Source organism: Tursiops truncatus, chromosome 12 (genome assembly GCF_011762595.2).
Source record: "Tursiops truncatus isolate mTurTru1 chromosome 12, mTurTru1.mat.Y, whole genome shotgun sequence".
In the NCBI taxonomy this organism is placed as follows: Eukaryota; Metazoa; Chordata; class Mammalia; order Artiodactyla; family Delphinidae; genus Tursiops; species Tursiops truncatus.
In genome coordinates this window covers 58,183,132-58,206,936 of record NC_047045.1, presented here as the reverse complement: position 1 = coordinate 58,206,936, position 23,805 = coordinate 58,183,132, and the positions used below count along the sequence as shown (strand labels likewise).

Genomic DNA, 23,805 nt, shown 5'->3' with positions numbered 1-23,805 from the left:
GTTTCCTCTTGCTTTTCTCTTTTTATGGCCTATTTATCTACCTCCATGAAAGAATTTTCAAATACTTAAAAAACTTATGTTACCCTCTAATTGCCTTTTTCCAAGAAAATCGTGATTTTAAGAACTTTTCACATAAGTCTAGTTACCGAGTCTCTAATCATTTTTTCCAAGCCCTGAATTCAGGTTTCCAGACCTCCTGATGAGATTTGCAGCTGGACCTACCACCATGATAACAGCAGTGCTGAATTTAATCATATTTTTGAGTTTCCTATATTCTATCAATATATGTACACATCCCAGTATCCTGAAGATACTAAATGAATATGTAGTTTAAACTTTGCCATAATTCTTAGGTCTTTTTTTTTTTTCTAAATAGTCTACTCGTTTTTCACCCTTGATTCATCCACCTAGGGTACCAGAAGGGAGGGTGAAAATCATTTAGTTTAGATTTTTGACCTTGAGGTGGGAAGTGTGGGGTTAGTGGGAAAGGTGTTGCCCAGGGTGGCCTCAGGGGCTCATGAACTGACTGAGACTGTTAAGTAAAGTGGGCTGTGTATGTGTGTGTGTGTGTGTGTGTGTGTTTGTGAGAGAGAGAGAGAGATTTGGGGGAGCAATTTTGAAAAACAGAAAACGTTGAAAACTGCTGATGTAGTTCTATTCTTAGTTTTTGAGATTAGAGGATCGAAGTCTTACAAGACTTTCTGTTTTTTATTTTTTTCATGTTACCCCATTGCACTTTAATGCCTCCACTGTTGTGCTTATTTCCTTTCAATTCTTTTGGTTGTCCGATTTTAGCCAGTTGTCAAGGTTAAACTGAATTCTTTTTTTTTTTTTTTTTTTTTTGCGGTACGCGGGCCTCTCACTAATGTGGCCTCTCCCGTTGCGGAGCACAGGCTCCGGACGCGCAGGCTCAGCGGCCATGGCTCACGGGCCCAGCCGCTCCGCGGCATGTGGGATCCTCCCGGACCGGGGCACGAACCTGTGTCCCCTGCATCGGCAGGCGGACTCTCAACCACTGCGCCACCAGGGAAGCCCTAAACTGAATTCTGATATAATATTGGCTTCGTATTTTCTTACCTTGAACTTAATGTGTCTTTATTTCCTCACAAATTTCTTGGATGGAAATATTAATTAGAAGGGAATCAGTAACAGGTCCACATTGTGGTGCTGGTTAGAATGCTACTTATGCCAGTGGAACCTTGGGTAAATTATTTCTCAAGGCCTCAGTTTCCTTATCTTCACTATGGGGGTGAACAATCATAACCTACCTCAGAAAGTTAGATGAGGATTAAATGAGCTAGTGCTTATAAAATGCTTCACGCAGTGCCTGGCTTCTGTGAAAATTGTTAGGTTAAGAAAAGACTTAGTGGGTTGCTTGTGAAAATGTGGTAAGCAGTTTTTTTTTTTCAGTGGTCAGGAATAATTATCTGTGTGGAAGTAGAGTCTTTGATATGAAACTGTAATTTCCTATGGTGATCACAAGTTAAAACCACTTTTTAACAATTTCAGTATGGTATCTCTAGAATTTTTTTAACTATCCACTGCTTTTGGCAGTACTCAAAAAAGCATATAGATGGCAAAATGGTCTGGATCTAATTTCAGCATCACATAGAGGTGGTAGTCTTTTTTGTTATGTTGCCTGAGGTAGCTGATTCCGAGTGTAAAACTTGTATGCATATGCTATATTATAACTTGCTCTCTCTACAGCTTCAGTGAACTTGCTGCAAGAAGGCTGTTAGTGGAATTTTTATTGATAGTGTTTAAGTCTCTGCATGTGACAGTAAAATGTGACCTTTTCACATCCAGCACATCTTTTCGTACCTGAAATAGATCTGCGGACATATTTTTCCCCTAACAGAGTGTTTTAATTTTAAATTAGTTGACAACATTAAGAAATCAGGAGGTTTCACAGAAATATCTTTCTTTTAGGTTTCTCCGGGAAAATTGGAGGACCTTGGCCACACTGGGCCCACGCTCCTTTGTTGCAGCGCTGAGGAGTTCCTGCCCCATCTCACACAGGTCATCTTCCTACTTTGCCGAAGTCCCACCCATTGCCTTCTGGCTTAGTGCTGGACATTGTCATTCATTCGTATTAGATATATGGCTCCTCTAGACTATCCAGTTTGCATCTCTTTTACTAAATACCAATTTGGAAGATGCAAAAAGGACTCAATCTATATGACCTTCAATAAGGTGTTCCTGGCAGTGGGGCTTTTCTACCTCTAGGGCCAGCAGTCATTTCGCACCTCTCCCTTTGTGAAGGCTGACCTCTGGGTCACTGTCAGTCATGGTTTCTGGAGCCCAGCATGCAGTAGGCCCTCGGTCACACTTGGAAAGAATGCTCTTTCTAGTTTCCTCCCAGACTTTGTGACTCCTTCTCAAAGCAGATTGCCTGGTTCTCTGAAGCCTAGTGTTACACTACTGCAGCCCATAGCTGTACCTTATTTGTATGTTATTTGGATTTTTTAGAGGACTTCTTTTTCATTTCATCATTTAATATTTTAGTATGCATCTCTAGAAGGTAACTCTTTTGTAAACATGATTGGAATACCACCATCACACTAAAAATTCCTTAATATCATCAAATATTCAGCTGTTGATATTCAAATCTCCAATTACCTCAAGTATCAATTTTTGAAAAAGTTTGTTTGAATCCAGATCCAGTTAAGATTTGCATGTTATAATTGGTTGGTGTATCTTTTGTTTGACTTTTTATTTAATATTGGAGTATAGTTGGTTAACAATGTTGTGTTAGTTTCAGGTGTACAGCAAAGTGATTCAGTTATACATATATATGTAACTATTCTTTTTCTTTTTTTTTTTTTTTTTTTTGCGGTACGCGGGCCTCTCACTGCTGTGGCCTCTCCCGTTGCGGAGCACAGGCTCCGGACGCGCAGGCTCAGCGGCCATGGCTCACAGGCCTAGCCGCTCCGCGGCATGTGGGATCTTCCCAGACCGGGGCACGAACCCGTGTCCCCTGCATCGGCAGGCGGACTCTCAACCACTGCACCACCAGGGAAGCCCCATGTAACTGTTCTTTTTCAAATTCTTTTGCCGTTTAGGTTGTTTGGTTGGTGTTTCTTTAAAGACTGATATGCTCTAATTTCCCCTTCATCTCTTATTTTTCCTTGCAGTAGTTTATATGTTGAAGAAACTTGATTAGTTGTTCTGTTTGGTTTCTCACAGTCTGAATTTTGCTGATTTCAATCCTCTAGTGTAGTTAACCTGTTCTTCTGTCCTCTGTATTAGTAGTTGGAGCTAGAAAATTGGTCTAATTCAATTTATTTTCTTTCTGTTTTTCTTTTCTTTCTTTTTTTTTTCTTTTGTAATGTTCCTCCATGGTTTAGGCTTCTATATGACACTTCTTGCTTGCTTTCCATCCATGAAGCCAGGCTTCATCCTGGCTTCAGGTGCTGTCCCATTAGCTGCTTTGTCTTCTTTTTAACCTGTGCTGGACAGGTGGATTTTACGCTAGTGGCTCAGCTTTGTCCTAGGTTCCATTGTATATAATCTGATAAGGCCCGAAGCATTGTTAATAAACAGGTGAAAAAGGAAGAAAAATAACTTTTGGAGCACAGATGATAAGTCAGCTACTGTAGTTGGTGCTTTATATATTATATGTTAATATCCACAATCCTTCTTACAGCAACACCTTGAAGTAGCCGGTACGCTCATTTTACAGATGAAAAACTGAGACTTAAAATCAGAATAATTTGCTCAAGGGCACCCAGCTTGTGTGCTGCTAAAACTTCTGTTTCTTCTGCAGGGGAGGGTGAATTATTGCTTTTAATTGTTTGATGCTGTTACTCTGTAGAATTTGAAGATTTTAGGAATTTGTTGGCATCTACAGTATCTAACTTAACAAAAGATAAGCTTGCTTTCCTAACTGGTTTCTGCCTCCTAGTTTCTTTTGTAAAGGTGTGATTGTGAAGCAGAGTACTACTGTTAGTTGTGTGATTCTTGAATCAAGCTGGAGTGGCGAGTGCCCTTCATCTTGTTTTTCACATTAGTGTAGTGTTTCCAGGCTGATGTTTCAATGTAAGAAAAATGTCTTTTTTTCTTTTTTTTCTTTTTTTCTGTTCTTTCTGGAACTTCTATTAATTTGGATGTTGAATTTCCTGCCATGACTTAAGGTTTGTTACTTTTTTCTCTCTGATGTCATCCCTTTGTCCTTTTGTTCCCTCTTTTCGGGAAATTTCTTCAATGTCCAGGGTATAAAACACGTCAAAATAAAATGTGTGCCTTCTTTCTTTTCAGTTTTTATCTTTCAAGCAGTTTTACACTTTTTGCTACTTCATTTATAGTGCAGATAGTATTCCCCACGGTGCTAGTATATGATTTAGAAAGTCAGGTAATAGTGTAGGGATTATAAGGAAAAGCAGCAGACCCCTGCCTTTCGTGTCCCTTCATGACAGATTTCTGCTCCTCAGAGGCAACTGCTTTCAGTTCTTTTGGTTTTATTATCCATGTGTTTTGTTTAAAACCACAATATTCTTGCTTTTTTTGCTTTTTCTATTCTAGACAATAATAGATGTTGACTTTCTACCTTGGTTGGGGTTAGCCTCCTTTACAGACTCCCTCTTCCTGTGCACAGATGCACACTCTTCTCTCCTTCCACAGCACATATAGGCAACAGCTGAGCTGTGTATAGTGCTTTGATTGCATATACTTTCTTTTATAACTTTTTGTTTTATCCTGAAGTTAATTGCCTATTTTTTTCCTCATTTATATAGTTTTCTTAGTACCTACCCTTAATTTAGCTCTAAACTTTGTTGAAAACTATATGGGAAACCATTTTCTTTTTTTTATTAATGACATCCTTCCTGGACTGGTTATTCCTAGAACTGCTGTGCAGCTGTATTCTGGAAATTGCCCTTTTCCTCTCTTCCTGGGCTCCCGGGTGCCTGGGCTTCGTGTCTCTTTCTTATCTCTTACTTTACATGAGTGCATCCTCCAGTAGTTTCCCAAGAAAGTGCAAATGGAAGGCGAATTTCTTGAGACCTTGCATGTCTGAAAGCACCTTTTCCCACTCTTAAAATGCCTCTTTGTACTCTCAGTTTGATTGCATTTATAGTTTGGCTGGGTATAGAATTCTAAGTTAATGGTTACTGTCCCACCGAATTTTGAAGGTGTTGCTCCATTGTATTTTCACATCCCACTGTTCTGTTGAGAAGACTGACTCGATTCCCATTTCTGATTCTGTGTATGTAGCTAGTTTGTTTTCTTTAGAGGTTTTCAGGATTTTATCTTTGAACTTGTTGTTTTGAATTTCATGATGGTGTGCCATGGTATGGGAGTCTTTCATTCATTGTGCTGAGCACTCAGTGGGCCCTTTTAGCTTGGAAACTCTTGTCTTTCAGAAATATTCCACTATGATAATGACTCCCTCTATGTTCTCTGTTCTTTCTGGAACTTCTATTAATTTGGATGTTGAATTTCCTGCCATGACTTAAGGTTTGTTACTTTTTTCTCTCTGATGTCATCCCTTTGTCCTTTTGTTCCCTCTTTTCGGGAAATTTCTTCAATTAGTTTTCTTCTAATCTCTCTACTGAACTTTTTTGCTTTCCTATTTTTGAAGCTACTCCTAGGCTAATGAATTTTCTTTTTGATAATGTCCTTTTCTTGTTTCATGTATATAGTTTCTCCTGTCCTGCCCATCTTGATGTACCCCTGCGCTTGTTTTCTCTCTGTCTGGAATGCTCTTCCCTCAGATACCTACATAGCTTACTCCCTTAACTCCTTCAGATCTTTGCTTCCGTGATCATTTATTTGAAAGTACAACCCTGCTCCCACCCCTACCCCAGGGTGCCCTAAATCCCTTCCTTGTCTCTTCTTACTTCTGCACTGTGTATTGCTGAAATCTGATATCCTTATATTTTACTTTTTGTTTATTGACTCTCCCCTCGCTGGAATGTAAGCTGCGTGAAGGCAAATCTTTTTGTGTATTTTGTTCAGTATTTCCAGTACCTAGAACAGTGCCTGGTGCAGAGTAGGCACTTGGTAAATATTTGTTGACTGAGTGACTGGACCTCCCTGTTTTCTGTATAGAACCTCACCTTTGCCCTCTGAGCACAGAGCCTTTCTTTTTCAAGTGCTGTAGAGTGAACTTCCTGTCTTCTGGCTGCCAAGTTTTGTTGAGGGTGTGGGTGTGGTTTAAACGTTACGTGTCCTTATTTCCAACAGGTCCCTGTCTTCAACTTGCTCTCCCATCTCAACCCTCAGAGGTTTCTGGGACTTCCAATTCCTAAGGCTCTCAAGCCTTCTCCAACTATCACATTGTTTTTGGTAGGTCCCCACCAAGATAGCAATGCAAGTTTAGGCTTCCTCTGCTCTGCTAAGTCAGTTACTTTATACATCTGTTCTCCATCTTCTAAAATTCTGTTGATATATCTCATCTGCTGGCCTGTCCCCTCCCTTTTTTTTTTCTTTTTGTGAGTTAGTACCTTTTTTTCTTTAATTTTCTTTCTGTCCTTTTAGTGTGGTTTTGGGAGTGAGCAGAAATTAACTCATGTTCAACCCACTGGATTTAGGGTTTTAAACTGATAAAAATAAATTTCCAAGATTATTGTGGTACTCACATTTGGTAAAAACTGCAGCCATAATAAAATTGTCCTTTTTCTCATGCCAAGTGCTGAGTCAAACTTCAGCAGTATATATAGAGAGACAGAAAAGTCAGGCGGTTGAGTTAACATCTAGGGTGGATGGGAGTGGTTGACTGATATGTGACTGAATAAGAAAGTGCTTCTTAGGAAGAGCTCAGAAAATGTATTATATTTTTTTCTTGTGATAGTTCAAGGATTAGTTCAGTATACACACTTACAAATTTTATATACTTGAACTAGATTTAAAAATACACAATAAAAACAAATTTGGTGAATGTGTATCAGAAATGGCAACCTTATTTTAGAGTTTACTGAGTATCTTAGTTTGTCTGTCTTTAGACTGACTTACGATTGGCATACATAAATTTGAATATTCTTTGACTATTTGAATATCTTTTGGTTATTAGAGGAACCTTTGAACTCATGTGGATTCTGCTAATACTTTAAGGGTGAAAAATTTCATTACTAGAGCATAAATAGAGAGTGGGATTTACACTAATGTAAAGATACACACATTAGCAATTTTTGTGTATGAGTTTCGGGGAAAGTGAAACAAAAACGGAGGGTCTGAATAAGGCAGTGGCTGTGAGGTCTGAGAAGCTCTAGGAAGATCCCAGGGCTCCTGAGGGCATGTGGTTAGTGTCAGTTAAGTTGCCGAGTGGGCTTTAGGGATTTATTAATTCAAATACTCTATTCATTAATGTAGAAGATGTTATAGACAAATAGATCAGTACAATAGTATCTCCCCAAAATGTGGTGGTATGTTAAAATGATTTGAGGTGGTGCACAGATGAATCTTTTTCTTTTAATGGTTAAATACGTGTGCATCAGAAAAATATCCAAGTACTTCAAAACTATGATTACATTGATATTACTTAGTATAAGGCTGAAGTAGGTAAGTTTTTTTTTTTTTTTTTTTTTTTGCCGTACGCGGGCCTCTCACTGTTGTGGCCTCTCCCGTTGTGGAGCACAGGCTCCGGGCGCGCAGGCTCAGCGGCCATGGCTCACGGGCCCAGCCACTCCGCGGCATGTGGGATCCTCCCGGACCGGGGCACGAGCCCATGTCCCCTGCATCGGCAGGCGGACTCTCAACCACTGCGCCACCAGGGAAGACCGAAGTAGGTATTTTAAAGTGACTTGATTTAAGGATAAGTATTACATAAATAATAATACAGTAGCTGTTTGGATTTGGCAAAATTATAAAGTATGTCTGATTACTAAATTCTGAGAAACTTTGGGCAGGTTTAAAATAAGATTTCTCCTAATAGATAACAACAGAAAACTGTATATGCTGACTGTGGCATAGACTTCTAAGTTTTCTTTTTTAGAAATTAACACTGTTTTTATTTTTCAAGTTTATTTTTTGGTATTCTTTTCAAAATAAGTCCTCAGAACATCTTATCATTCGATTCTTAAACCAATTTTGTACCAGAGTTCTGACAGGTAAGCAAAGTGAGTTAGGAAGGGGTTAAACTTACTCAAAGCCATTGAGCAATTTAGTAATGGAGCTTCAGGCACGGCCAGGGTCTCCCTGTGTCCAGAGTTGTTCCCTTTACTGTGTCCTCTTTTGATGTTAATGGACTTGCCAATTGAAGTTTTCTTGGAGAACTTAGGAAGCCTGCCAAGTTTTATAGCTGGGAGGGCTGTCCTGTAGCTTTTATATATTTGTATCTTGAACCCTGAAGGTACACAGACCTAGGTCTTCCAAAAATAGTTCAATAAATGTGTCAACATTTTCAAATACTATTGAAAAAACAAGGAAGTGGAAAAGTCCTATGGGATTATTGGAAAACGGTGCCAAATGCTTTCACAAGTATTTGAAAAGCAAATGTGGCACTGTGGTCATATGCTAGACAATGGTGCATACTTAGCCTTCATTTTGGAGCCCATTTTTATATGATAATCTTTTACTTTTCCCGAGTACTCTCTGTTTAATTGCAGACTCTGGGAGAAAAGCTGCTAAATGAACATTTTTCTTGAAAAGTTTTCTTTAATTCACTTCTCTTACGGAGAAAAAGGCAAACTTCTGTTTTCTTAATAAAATGAATACAAATTGTGTATGGGAAAGATTAGAGTGACAAGTAATGAGTGGGGTCTGTCCACTGACAAAGGAATCAAGAGTTTATCCACGAGCTTGTAACAAGAACTGTTTTTGGATCTTGGCCATTAAAATCAACATCAATAAAGACTGCGTCTTAATTTCATTAATGCTAAGATTGTCTGTTTTAAATTACGCACATAAGGGAATGTGAATACATTCTTCCTTCCGAGATCTCTCACCACCCCAAACAGAAAAATAAAGGTGCAGGGAAGATATTCTTCACTCGTGCAGTTCTTCAGTGAAGGGCTGTCGCTGTGGGCAGCATGTGTAGTGCATATGTGGCTCCAATTTTTCTCCTAATTGAGGCCAGTTCACTTTCATCCTCAGTGCTACCAGCTTAAATGGAAAGACTCGAGGGTGGAATCTAGAGCATTCTATAGATCTGTGATCTGTGTGTTACTTGCTCTGTGCAGCACACATGTAGCAATGAAGGATAATATGGCTCTTTTTTTTTTTCTCTCCTCCCCATTGTGGCTCTTTTTTAAAGGACATTTTTGTTGTTCTTGTTAGGTTTTTTAAGCCATGTTTTTACTGTATCTGATTATCTACTGAAGTGTTTTTTTGTAGAAAGACTGTACCATTGTCAGCTATAGAAAAGTATTTTTCTTTTTTAAACTTTTTATTATGGAAACAATTAAAAATATTCAGAAGTAGAGAGAATAGTAGTGTAATGGACCTCGTGTAGCCTCACTCAGCTTTGCCAATTACTAGGACATGGCCAATCTTATTGATACACCCCACCCCCATGATTTTGAAGCAAATTCCAGATAATTTCATTTCATATAATTTCATTTGTAAGTAGGTAAGATTCTCCCCCTGCATTGGCATGTGATCACCAAAATAAAGTCCATGTTCATTACTGATTTTGTAGAATTACAGAAATTAGTTCATTTATGGCATATTCAGTTGTGTTTTTGGGATAAATATCTGAATATTGTTTTGATCAGTGAGAGCAATTTCATCTAAGTTTTAATCCGTGAAAGCAGTTTCATCTAAATGCAGCACTGTGGACATAAAGGAAATGCTTTAGCCAGTTCTCAAAGACCCAATTTCTAAACCAAATCTGAACTGACTTTCAAATTCTAGTATATTCTCAAGGTAATCTTGATGTTCTATAAATTGTTTTTCCATGGCTCCTGCTTATGTTAATACTAGATTTTAATGTTCTTTTTTTTATTTTTACATTTTATTTATTTATTTACTTGCAATATAGCTGAATTACAATGTTGTGTTTTAGGTGTACAGCAAAGTGATCCAGTGATTTTAATGTTTTTAGATTTTTCTTTCCGTCTCTCACTTCTTCTCTCCTTCTCTGTCTCTTTCATTCTTTTGCTTAGCATAGTTTAGTGGCAATATGTTGGAACCAGACCAAGTGAAACATTTTTTTTTAGCTGACTGAAATTTAATGGAACTATGCAGTTATGAAATCACAGCAACCTGCCATGTGTATAGTTCTGTGTGGCTGTACAGAGGGGAAAGTATATGCTTTAAACATTCGTCATTGAACTTCCCTGGTGGCGCAGTGGTTAAAAGAATCCACCTGCCAATGAAGGGGACAGGGGTTTGAGCCCTGGTCTGGTTAGATCCCACATGCCGCGGAGCAACTAAGCCCATGAGCCACAACTACTGAAGCCCACGTGCCTAGAGCCCGTGCTCCGCAACAAGAGAAGCCACTGCAATGAGAAGCCCGCACACTGCAACAAAGAGTAGCCCCAGCTCACCGCAACTAAAGAAAGCCTGCATGCAGCAATGAAGACCCAACACAGCCAAAAATAAATAAATAAAATAGTTAAAAAAAAAAAACTTAAAAAATAATTCGCCATATACTATTGAGAAATCATACTAGAACGTTGGCATAATAGACAAAGCTGACACTTAATAGTTGAAATGCTTTTCCTGATTAACAGGCATGCTTTTTATGTTAGAGATAGTTTACTTTATATTTTAATTTGATTTTTTAATAAAAACGTAGTTTAATGTATTTTTTGTGAAGACATCACATATTGAATTAGAAAATATTGATAACAATAGAAAACATTTCCTGAATACTTAATATGTGTCAGACACTATTCTATAGGCACTTTTACATATATTTTCATTTAATCCTCACAGTAACCCTGGGTAGTAGGTACTGTTATTCTAGGTTTGCCTCATAAGAAAACTGAGGCACCACAAGATTAAGTAAATTGCTCAATGTCACTCAAGTAGTTAATGGCAAAGCAAGGATTTGAACCCAGGCCATTTGAGCCTATAGGCATAACTACTTTCCTATATTATACCTGAGAATATGTAAATTCCTCTTCGTACCCTGTTTGTACTTGCATTTCCCTCCCCAGAGGAACCATTTTGAACCAGAGCCAATGCTACACTATTGTATGAGGGTATAATTTGATCACTGGGTGGGTATTTTTCATTGAGAAACTTGAAAGCTGTGTTAATGAGATTCTACTCATGTTCCTTTACTGGCTTTAGTTGTGAAGGAGAAGAGGGGAAAAGTGGAAGCAAGTGGAAAGTAAAGCGGTAACCGCTGAAGTGTCTTCCTCCCGCCCACCCTCCAAGGAACATTGAGCCCATCTGTATTGTTGACAGGTCACAAAGGAGCTTCTGAAGCCAGTACTTCAGAGTACCACTGAATCTTCAGTTGAGTACCTTGAAGTACCAGGTATATTGTTGGAACATTGGTCATCGTTGGGCTGTCCTAAAATATGTAGACTTTAGTGGGAGTTTGTCCTGGGCCTACAGTGACTGGAATTTTAACAAACCAGATACCTGATACTCTCCTCCACTTTTTTTTTCTCAAAGGAGTGGAGGGTAGAAAGAAAATTGTTTTAGCCCCAAGTTTCAGTCCCAGTTCACCAATTACTAAGCGTGACATGGAGCGAGTGATGTTGCCTCTTGTGTCTGTTTTTCTCTTAAGTGGTTCAGTTGCCCTGACATAAGTCCAAATCCATTTAAGATGTCGTCTGTGGCTCATTCATTTGTCTCTGTTTGTGGAGAAGGTAATTGCCTTTCCTTATAGGAAAAACATAGACAAAGAACTTTGGCAAAACATTTGATAACGTTTTCATGGTGTCTTTATGGCAGCATTGGGAAAAAACTGTGTAGTGGAGGGAATCTGTGGTGGTATTTGTTACTGAAATTTTAACCTTTCTCATCTTCTATCCAAAATATTTTTGCCAGCAATTTTTATGATGACAGACGAGGACTGCTGATCAGATTTACAGATTTCATGGACGTTTGTAGGGAAACCAAATAAGGCTTGTACAGATTGTCTTGTTAGCTACAAAATGGGTTGAAATAAGATGAAAGTTGTTGGAAATAAAAGTAAAGTCTATTTAATTGTAAGGTCTTTGAAAGAGTTCTGAAACAGGGTAGTCTTGGCCCTTCTTTTCAATGTGAAGTTTTATTAAAAAGTAGTAGATGCCTTTTTATTCCTTTTATTGACTTCTGGTCTCACAACTCCAGTGCAATTGTACTTTTCCAGGTAATAGATGGCTCTTTTGTCAAGTCTATTGAACACATTTTCCCCTATATTATTATTTATTATTATTATTATTATTTTTTGCGGTACGCGGGCCCCTCACTGCTGTGGCCTCTCCCGTTGCGGAGCACAGGCTCCGGACGCGCAGGTTCAGCGGCCATGGCTCATGGGCCTAGCCTCTCCGCGGCATGTGGGATCTTCCCGGACCGGGGCACGAACCCGTGTTCCCTGCATCAGCAGGCGGACTCTCAACCACTGCGCCACCAGGGAAGCCCGCCCCTGTATTATTTTTGACATTAGCGACCAACCATATTGTCTTCGAAATTCTCTCTTGACACTGTTAGAGCTCTTTTTCTATATTCCTTCTGTTCTTTGCAAGCTTCTTTTCCTCTGACTATCCCTTCAGTTTTTTCTCTGTTTCCCAGGGTTCTCAGCCTTTGATTCTGTCTTGACTAATTTCGTATCACCCAAGACTTCACCTACAATCTTAGTTTGTTAACTCAAATCTCTCTCCAGGCTTAGTCTTCCTTTTCAGCTCTGGATCCTTATATGACTTAAAGAAATCTGCCAACATCTCAAAGTTTTTAAATGAATATGTGAAATATTTTGTGCAGAATGTGGGCTTTAATTGATTATTTTCCTTTGACCTGGAATATTTTGTTCATTTTTTAAAATTTATTTTTATTGGAGTATAATTGCTTTACCATGTTGTGTTAGTTTCTGCTGTACAGCAAAGTGAATCAGCTGTACATATACATATATCCCGTTTTTTGGAGTTCCTTCCCATCTAGGTCACCACAGAGCATTGAGTAGAGTTCCCCGTGCTGTACAGTATGTTCCCATTAGTTATCTATTTTATACATAGGATCAATAGTGTATATATGTCAATGTTCATTTTTAGGTACTACATTTTAAGGGGCATGTTGTGTGCACTAAGTATATATTTGTTCAATAAAAATGAGTGGAAGCTTAGACAAACTGAGTCCATGTCCGTGGAAGGGTGCCTGGGATGTTGAGGTTAGGAGAAACCATAGCGCATGAGGAACTAGCTGTTGAAATAACTGAAGGGGTAAGACTTGCTGGGGTAGGCAGCCTATTGAGAGCTGTCTTTTGAGCACTGGCTTTCTAACTTTCTTAGGACAGGATCCATTTAGAGATTTTATATCTTGACGCGTTATTCAATATGGAAGTTTATGTGTGTATATCTGTGAATAACAAACAAGTTTCATAAATTTAGTTCTTAGCCTAGCTTATGTGCATTGTGCTTAGATTTTCTTTTCTACTTAATAATAATAATAATAAAATGCCAGTCAACAAACCATTAACTTGATTTCACAACTTACCAATGGACTGATCTGTGTTGGAAAAATCCTTTTTCCATGGATGAAAATAAGAGATTCAGAGAAGGGAAGTTTTCTACCTGGTATGAGAAGAACTTTTTTTTTTTTTTTTTTTTTGCGGTACGCGGGCCTCTCACTGTTGTGGCCTCTCCGGTTGCGGAGCACAGGCTCTGGACGCGCAGGCTCAGCGACCATGGCTCACGGCCCAGCCGCTCCGCGGCATGTGGGGTCCTCCCGGACCGGGGCACGAACCCGTGTCCCCTGCATCGGCACGCGGACTCTCAACCACTGCGCCACCAGGGAAGCCCGAGAAGAACTTTTTAACGGTTGGAGCAGGCAGAGAATGGAATGGGCTACCACGGGACGGAGTGACTTTTCCACGGTTTGAAAGACCCAGGGCAGAGGCTGATAGTCACCTCTTGGAAGGTGGGAGAAAGATTCATTGGGTGGGGGATGGGACTTTGTGACGACCAAGGTGTCTTACGAGCCTAAGATTTTATGATTCTCATTTTGATAAAATTTTTAATTTTATTAGCTAACTTTATTCCATATTTTTAAACAAAAGAGCTTCATTTGGGAAGTTTTAAATATATACAAAAGTAAACTGAATAGTATAATGACACCCCTACCCCTCATGCATTCTTATCACCCAGCTTTAACAGCTACCAACTCATGGCCAGCCTCGTTTGATCTATATTTCTGTTCTCTTTGCACATATTTCTGTATGTATCTCTAAAAAATAAGACTTCTGAAAAAAAACCCACAATACCATTATTACACCTAAGAGATTAACAGCAAATCTTTAATAACAAATATTCACTGTTCAAATTTCCATTTGTTTTTGTTTTCTTTCGTAGTTTTTTGCTAGAATTAGGATCCAAATTAGGATCCACATATTCGATTAGTGATTCTTTTTTTTTTTTTAGTGATTCTTTTTAATCTATAGGTTTTGTCTCTTTTATATTTCCTTGTAATCTAGTTTTTTGAAGAAACTGGATTGTTTGTCCTCTGTCATTCACACAATTTTTCATTTTTCCGATTCTATCCCTGTGGTTTACTTTAACTTGTTCCTCTGTCCCATAAATTGGCAGTTACATACATAGGCTTTTATCAGCTTCAGGTTCAAATTTTAAAATATTTTTTTGGCATGAATATGTTATCGGTTCTGTTCTTTCTTAAGACCACTCATGGAGTACAGCAAAGCTAATTGTAAAGATGATTGGATTGCTTACTTAGTTCTTCATTTTCTGAAGTCATCCTAAGCCAAATTCCCCATAAAAACAGATGGAACCACTTAGAAGTTTGGGAAGATAATAATCCTCTGCAAACACCACATCCAGATACAAATTACAAGAGTTTCTTGTCTAGCTTCATTTCCAAAAAAGAAAGGGAGAAAGCAGATGCCTTAGTAATTTCCTCAGACCACAAACCAGGTTTTCAGTTAAAGTGAGACATTTTACAGTAAAGTCAGTCTTGATTTTTCTAGCACAATATGGAAACATTGCAGTTTTGCTAGTTAAATTTCCCACCCAGTAAGCAAGTATTGTCAGTGACTACTTCCCCGATGCCCTTCTTCCTTGGCAGTTGGAAGTAAAAGAGTAAAAATGGGAAGATGGCAAGTCAGAAAGGGGTATATGTGGGGAATCAAGTAATTGTGTTCTGTGGTGATCCTTTTGAAGGATATTTGTAATCTTCTTACTTTTTATTATGGAAAATTTCAAATGTACAAATAAATAGAGAAGATAGTCTAGTGAATATCCATATCCCCACCACATAGTTTTTTCTAGTTTTTTCCCTCTCATGTATAGTATATTTTCTAAAATTGGGTATGGGGTCACACCGCTATTCACCAGAATCTTATCATTTGTTTCATTTGTGAGGCTTGTGGCATAGCCCTTACATCTTTTTTTCTTTGTTTTGTCAGTGTTGGTAAATCTTTTGCTAGGTTTTATTTTATTTTATTTTGGTTCATGTTTATTATATTAGGTGGTAGATGAAGAAGATTATATTATTCAGTGAAGATGATTCTATTATTCAGTGAAGATAGGCTGTGATTAGGCTTCATTCTCTGCCTTCTGTTTTAAAAACTTTATGTAATGGAAGCATACGTAAATGAAGAGAGATGGAGAGAGTAGAATAATGAATTCCCATGTGCCCATCTTCTAGGTAATTATCAACATATGGTCAACTTTGTCTCATTTATGTACCCACAAATCCCTCTGTTCCCACCCTGTTTCATGCTGGATTGTTTTAAAGCAGGTCCCAGACATTATATCACTTCATCATAAATACTTTTTTGTATGTCTGGTAAGCATTAAAAAAACAAAATAAACACAATTCCATTGTTATATCTAAAAAATTTAATATTTCCTTAATATCAAATATTCAGTGACTGTTCATATTTTTCCATTTGTTTCATTTGTTTCATAAATGTTTGTATAGTTGGTTTGTTTAAGTTAGGACCCAAATAGGTTGTACATTACATTTGGTTGATATGTCTCTTATTAGATATCTTAATATGTAGTTTCTTTCTCCTCTTTTTCAGTTTACTTGTTGAAGAAACTGTTGTTTCTTTAGAATTTCCCACCTTCTGGAGTTTGTTGATTGCATTTCTGTGATAGTGTTTAATATGTTTCTCTTGTCTGAATTTCCTTTTAATTGGTAGGTAGATCTGAGTCTTAATAAGATTCAAAGTTGGTTTTTGGTGGTGGTGGTAGTGGTTTGGAGAATCCTTCATAGTTGTTGGTGTTTATTTCTTACTGCACAGCTTCAAGAGACGCAATGTATGGTTAGCTTCTAACCATATTTTTTCTCTGAATTACTTAAATTATGGAACTCATGACATTTTGCCCCAATTTCTTCATTATATATTTGTAAAAAACATGAATATTTTCTTATTAACCAGAACACTACCATTATATATAACAGTCAATTGCCAGTAGTTCTCTAATATTATCCGGTATTGAGTTTATATGAAAATCTCTCCAGTCATCCCCATGACTTCCTTTATAGCTCATTTATCAAACCAGGACCCTATGAAGGAGCACATATATGGTTATGTCACTTAAGTCTCTTGTGACCTAAAATAGTCCTCCTCCTTTCTCTTTTCACTGTCTTCTTATGACAGTGACCTGTTGGAGAGATGCAAGATGGCTGCCTAAAGTCTGGTAGCATCTTTATTTTTCTGGGTTTGTCTGGTTGTTTCCATGTGGTGGTATTTAACTTAGTGTTCTATCCTCTTAATTTTTTGCAAAGTAGAATTTAAATCTAAAAGCATGATTAGATTCAGAATAAACGTTTTTGGTAAGAGTACTTAATAGCCAAGTTGTATACTTCTTATTGTATCAGATCAGGATCCACATAATATAGGTATCCCACTATTAGTGAAACTAAGATTGATTAAGATGATGACTGAACTCCTCATTTAAAGTTATAGTTTCCCTTTTGAGTTGGGCAAGTAATCTTGGGGGAGTGAGACTTGAGCACCATACAGATATTTAGTTCTTTATCAGTCTTTCACCTAATAATGTTCATATCTATTGATGCTCCTACCTGAATCAGTTATCTCATTGGGAGTGGCAAAACGGTGATAAAAGGGGATTTAAAAAAAATTACGGTAAAGTACATAGCAAAAATATACTATCTTAATCATTTTTAAGTGTATATAGTTAAGTAGTATTAATACATTGACATTGTTGCACAACTAATCTCCAGAGCCTTTTTCATCTCACAAAACTGGAACTCTGTACCCTAAGAGTTTTATCATTCCTTCAACTTTATAAGCTTGCAACTTTCTGTGCAAAATAGCTTTTTCTCGTCAATGTGGGCTATTTGATTACCATGAAATAGTTTTTAATTTCAAGTACAGGATTAAACAATTAAACAATTGAACAATTACAAACTTAATTTTTCCCTTTACCAAATTTCAGAATAAGCCATTAATATATAATAGTTGTCTCAAGTTTGTTTGATTGGCTTGCAGATTTTTATATATTAAGTGCATTTCAATCAAGTACAGTCATTCTTTTTGATGTTCAAATTGTCCCAACTTTGGCCAGGGGCAGACCCTTCAAGTTGGCTCTTTAGTCCTTTTGACATGACCCTATCAGGTTTTGAAAGTAAGGAATATGTTTGTTTAAAGGCAGTAAAATTTTCTTTGGAGAATAGGGTCAAATCTCTCTCAGCCATAGCACAAAAAGCATCCATATTGTAGAAAAGTGCCAAAGAGCAGAGTAAAATCTGATACTAATTTGTCAAGGAGAAACAGGGTGAAGTTAGATGACCTCTTAAGGCCTCTTCTCATTTTATATTTTGTTATCTTTTTACCATATATAAAATTGTTTTTTTATTCTGTTATTATTGGAACAAAATATTTCAAGAGTTTGAATGTTGTCAGATTTTGCCTTAAACAACGTCTTTATTACTTTCTTCTTATTCTGATAGTCAGCTTCCTGGGCCAGGACTGGATTAAAGGACTGTAAATTGGGAAATGTGAGGGTTTCAGCATGTTTTCACAGTTACAGAGTCCATCCTCAGAGGAAATAAGAAGGCGTTTGCATCCTAACCTTTGCCTTTTATCCCAATAAAATGTGGCTAAACATTCCACATAAAGAAGGTCAACCTTTAATGCTCGATCAATAAGCTGCTGCCTCGTTTCCTGCAGACAGCTTTATTTCCTCTGATTTGAGTAAACAGATGAGGTTTCATCAGGAGTTTAACTGTATAACTGAATTTGTGCAGACCTGTTTTGTAGTGGGGTAACATCACAATGCTTACGTTTCCAAACCTCTGGAAGTTACCATGTGACATTTAAAAAACCGTGTTGGTTTTGAAATTTGACTTTTCCCAGTGTAGCTTAATGTGGATAATGGTCATCCCATAAGCAATAGTTCTTTTCCATTTAGTAGGTTTTCCTTTCCAGAATAAGTGTGGCTCAGTTTTATCCTTATGCCCCCAAGAGTCACTATGATGACTTCTTGGTTACAAATTAGTTATGAATGGTCAGTTTTTTTGAATGCTTTGAATACTTACTGAATGTTGGGCAGAAGTACAAACAATATAGCTACATACCATACTAATAAAAACAAAATGTTTTGCCTTGAAAAATGATTTCTTCTCCAAGAATAGAATTATTATGGAATTCTGTATTTATTCATCAACGAGTTAAGTTTTTGAGTAAATAAAAGACTATACTGTATTTTAGTTATAGAAGTATTTCTTTTCAGTGTTAGACGTGGTTGGTTTGTAATGATCATTTTTATATGTATGAAAAGATCATTAACTTTTTTTTTTTTTTTTTTGCGGTACGTGGGCCTCTCACTGTTGTGGCCTCTCCCGTTGCGGAGCACAGGCTCCGGACGTGCAGGCTCAGCGGCCATGGCTCACAGCCCAGCCGCTCCGCGGCATGTGGGATCTTCCCGGACCGGGGCACGAACCCGTGTCCCCTGCATCGACAGGCGGACTCTCAACCACTGCGCCACCAGGGAAGCCCCATTAACTTTTTTAATGAAAGCCAACCCTTTAAAAATGTGTCAAGTTTCTTTAACTGCAGATACTGTGAATATTGTTATATCTAGTAAATAAAGCTCGTTCTGTGAATTTTCCAGATGGGGACAGCAACTGGAAGAATTTGATTCATTTCTTCCCATTCGTAATATTAATGAATTGTGAATTAGTGCAATTGAAGTCTGTACTGGATTGTCTATTTAAGACCATAGAGACTTCGTGTCTCTTGCATGAGAAATACCAGTGTATGTATTTAGAGAGATAGTTATTTTCTCCATCACTGTAGCAGGATTTGAGATACAGGGAATATATATGATAAAATTGCTTAAGTAAAAACAAATTGAAGTCAGGTAAATTTAGAAATAAAAAGAAAATAGCAAAAGATCTGCCCTCCACACACCTTCTATTCCTGAGCATATTTAAGCTGTAGCTATAGCCTGACATACATTTTTATTGATGTTTTGTGTCTATATTTGTATATGTTTTATTTTTACATAAGAAGTATTTTTATTTATTTATTTATTATAAAATAAATTTATTTATTTATTTTTGGCTGCGTTGGGTCTTTGTTGCTGCACGTGGGTTTCCTCTAGTTGCGGCAAGCGGGGGCTACTCTTCGTTGTGGTGTGCAGGCTTCTCATTGCAGTGGCTTCTCTTGTTGTGGAGCACAGGCTCTAGATGTGTGGGCTTCAGTAGTTGTGGTGCGCGGGCTCAGTAGTTGTGGCACACGGGCTTAGTTGCTCCACGGCATGTGGGATCTTCCTAGACCAGGGCTCGAACCCATGTCTCCTGCATTGGCAGGTGGATTCTTAACCACTGCGCCACCAGGGAAGTCCCTATAAGAAGTATTTTTAAAGAATATAATGACTGATAAACTCATTACTCTTCTCTGAAATGTCTGCTGGAAATTATTGAAGATTCTTTTCCATGAATACGATCCTTAAATGTTTTGGCACTTCAGAGTATAAAGATGAATAACATTTTTGAAAAAAGGAAATCGTGATAATTAATAGTTGAGCCTGATTTTTTTTTTCAGTTTTAAAAAATGACAGGCATTTATATTCTTAAGAGCCAGTTCTTTTAAACCCTGGTCCCTGTGAAAGTGAGTCATTTCATCCAAGGTACAGCTCGTATGTCAGATTTTCTGTGAAGTCTTTTCTAATTTCCACAAGTACAGTTAATATCTCTATTTTCTGTGTCTCCCAAGAAATCTAGTGGAAGTTACCAGGTTGGATTTCAAAATCCTAAACAGGTCAGTTTTTTACACTATATAAATTTTTCCAGGGCAGCAACCCTGTATTACTTGTGTATTCCCAGTGACCAACATAGAGGAAAGCATTATATAGATGTTTGTGGATTGAATGAAGACCAGTAAGTGAGGTTAAAGTTTTTTTTTTTTTTTTTAACATCTTTATTGGGGTATAATTGCTTTACAATGGTGTGTTAGTTTCTGCTTTATAACAAAGTGAATCAGTTATACATATACATATGTTCCCATATGTCTTCCCTCTTGCGTCTCCCACCCTCCCTATCCCACCCCTCCAGGCTGTCACAAAGCACCGAGCCAATATCCCTGTGCCATGCGGCTGCTTCCCACTAGCTATCTACCTTACTACGTTTGTTAGTGTGTATATGTCCATGACTCTCTCTCACCCTGTCACAGCTCACCCTTCCCCCTCCCCATATCCTCAAGTCCGTTCTCCAGTAGGTCTGTGTCTTTATTTCCTGTCTTACCCCTAGGTTCTTCATGACATTTTTTTTCTTAAATTCCATATATATGTGTTAGCATACGGTATTTGTCTTTTTCTTTCTGACTTACTTCACTCTGTATGACAGACTCTAGGTCTATCCACCTCAGACGTTAAAGTTTTAATAGAGTTTAGACTATTAAATATTTTGCTTGTTTTGGAATAAGTGAATATACTTATTGATTTCGATAATCTTTTTATGGTTCAGAAACCTCTGAAGTGACAATAGTAATGTGAATTGACTTATAGTTAGAATTTGAAACAGATTCTTTTATGGAGAAGATGCAGATGATCAGCTGATAACAACTGCTTTTCTACCCAACACTGACTCACCCATCCTTTCCTCTTTCCTGCCCCTCAGTGGAAAAGCTAGCCTCCTTTCATCCTGTGGATAAGTAAGCTCCTACCCTTCACGCCCTAGAATCCTGTCCTCATCACTTTGGGCTGACTCAGAGATGTCCTAATATTAGTTAACTGCTAAACTGTTCTGTGTCTTTTTTCCCTTCTTCTAGACAATGGTTCTCAACCTTGGTTACACATTAATGTCATCTAGGGACCTTTAGAAAAAAAACCCTGGGCTGCAATAGAGATCGATTGTATTCGAATCTTAGAATCATAGAATTGTAGAGTTGGAAGAAATGAAAGTTTTGTTTTGTTTTACTTTATTTTAATTAATTAATCCAGTACTTCTAATTAAAGACTTGAGGAAGAACTCAGGGATTTGTAAATCTTCTCCATGGCTGCCATTTTCCATCTCTCCACCCCAGAATCATTGAATTCCATCTACTCAGTCTTCTAAATGATTTTCACCCCCTTAATCTCCATTTCCCAGGTTATTCTGTCTTCTTTGCTGTTATTTTATCATGTCCTTTTCCTGTTCTTAAGATGCTGTTCTTATGCCACTCTCCTGCTCAGTCACCTCTAGTAGCTCCCTTTTGCTGTAAGGAAAGTTGAAATAAGAAGTTTATTCACCCCACTGCCCTCCTTTGGTTCCTATGCTCTAGCCAGAGGATTCTTCCCTGTCTTTTGTACAGTCATATGTCTTTCTGAGTTTTCTTAAGAAAATTCCATAAACTGTGCCTAGACTTTCTTTCACTTTGCCCATTGGTTCCTACACCAAATCATAGAATGTTAGCTCAAGAATATTTTAGCAGGGGGCTTCCCTGGTGGCACAGTGGTTGAGAGTCCACCTGCCGATGCAGGGGACACAGGTTTGTGCCCCGGTTTGGGAAGATTGCACATGCCGCAGAGCGGCTGGGCCTGTGAGCCATGGCCGCTGAGCCTGCGCGTCCAGAGCCTGTGCTCCGCAACGGGAGAGGCCACAACGGTGAGAGGCCCACGTACTGCAAAAAAAAAAAAAAAAAAAGAATATTTTAGCAGTATTTAATTCAGACTTTTAAATTTATAGATGAAGAAACTGAGACTCTGAAATGTTAAATTACCCCTATTGCTCAGGCCACACAACAAATCAGCCTTAGACCCAGGTTATCACTCAGGTCTCTTTGTTCACTTTTCACACAACCTTTTTCTTTTAAGATGCAACTCATTCTAGCATTTCTCTCAGACTTTCTCTGATTACCTCAGAGGGTCTATTCTGGCCTCCAATCTTCGGTGCTATTTATTGTCTCGTGCCAGCATTTGTGCTTCTGTCTTCATAATAATTAACAATGACGTTACTGACCTTTGAGGGCTTATTTACTAGTGCTTACTAGTTGAAGAACTGCGAACACTAGTCAGCTAGTTAACTCATTGCTTATTTCATTTTTACCTCACAACCACATGACAGGGTAGGTATTGTTATCCACATTATAGAAATAAAGAAGCTGAAGTATAAAGAGGTAAAGTCTGAAAAGATCAATGCTTAGGTTTGAACTCAGGTCGGTCTTATCCCAAAGGAAAGCTCATCTGTGCTGTTTGTAGTCTTTTACTGGGAAACATCTTTTATTTTCCACTGGACTATAAATCTCTTGATAACAAGGAACAGGTCTTTGTATGTCTTTACAAATGTCTTTGTATTTCCTGTAACATCTATCATAGAAGAGTTCAGTAAATACTTGTTGATTTCAGTTGGAAGGATCGTAACTCGGTGACCACACTTTGAGGGTCAAGGTATTAGTGTGCAGTGGGGAAGGAAGCAGGTGACCTGTGAAGCTTTTCTCAAATTTAGGCATTAGATCTAGGAAGGGGATGTAGGTATGGGGTTGACTGAAGTTTCCATGGAATGATGAGGGCAGGAGAGTTCTATAACTTTCCGTGTTTAGTGGTTGTAATGAGATATTGTACCTTTATCTACCTGTGAGAGTTTGCAAAAGCATCTCAGTGGCACATTGTCTTTTCTGGCTTTGTTTGTTGCATTGGGTGTTGCCTTCTTGAAGGAGTCCTGAATTTCTCTCTCAACCAGAGTATTAGCAAATACCTTTCCATATATGATTGGTCTTTTTAACCAAGAGAGGTCTTGGACACTTTTCTCAAATAAATTCTTGAATTTTGTCTTCTTAACTGAGTGCTTCTGAGCTTGTGGATCCTGAAGCTGCGCAGGTACATTTTGATTATGGATGTGGGTTATGTGAATGATTGTCCTTTTGTAGTCAGGCAGTTAGGTGTGAAGAATCTTTTGTTCCTTCTTCCTGTTAGCAAAGTGACACCCTTAAGCTTTTAGGCATATTGGTTTCCCATTTTTCTAGGGTTTGAGGTTATTAGTCTTCTTTGTTCTTTTGAAATAACGTCCCACAGAATAATGCGCCAGCTTAATTTTGTAGCGATCAGGAGTATGGGAACGAGCCCCTTCCAGTTAAGGGAGGTAGATTTAAGGGTTGTAGGGTGATCTTTGAAGTATAATTCCCAGGACATTTGAATAACCTTTTGTAAAATGAATGTTTATGCATATCTTGAGAGGGAGAATAAGTAAAATAAATGGTCAAGCTAAACTGCGTGTAGAAAGAGCACTAGTTTAGGAGACTGGAGACCTGAGTTGTTCTAGTCTTTGTCATTAACAAGTTGTATGGTTTTGGAAAAGTAACTCTGAGCT

General features: G+C 38.0%; 1 protein-coding gene across 31 annotated transcripts in view; it reads left to right on the top strand.

Moving 5' to 3' along the window:
- Positions 1-23,805, top strand: part of EPB41L2 (erythrocyte membrane protein band 4.1 like 2) — a 271,017-nt gene that overhangs the window by 5,177 nt on the left and 242,035 nt on the right. For 25 of the 31 annotated variants that reach the window (XM_033867725.2, XM_033867722.2, XM_033867720.2 and 22 more), the window contains exon 2: positions 1,930-2,019. The exons of the other annotated variants lie outside the window; for them this stretch is intronic. The gene's annotated coding sequence lies outside the window, so the exon portion shown is untranslated. The remainder of the gene's footprint in view (positions 1-1,929; positions 2,020-23,805) is intronic. 31 annotated transcript variants of the gene reach the window in all.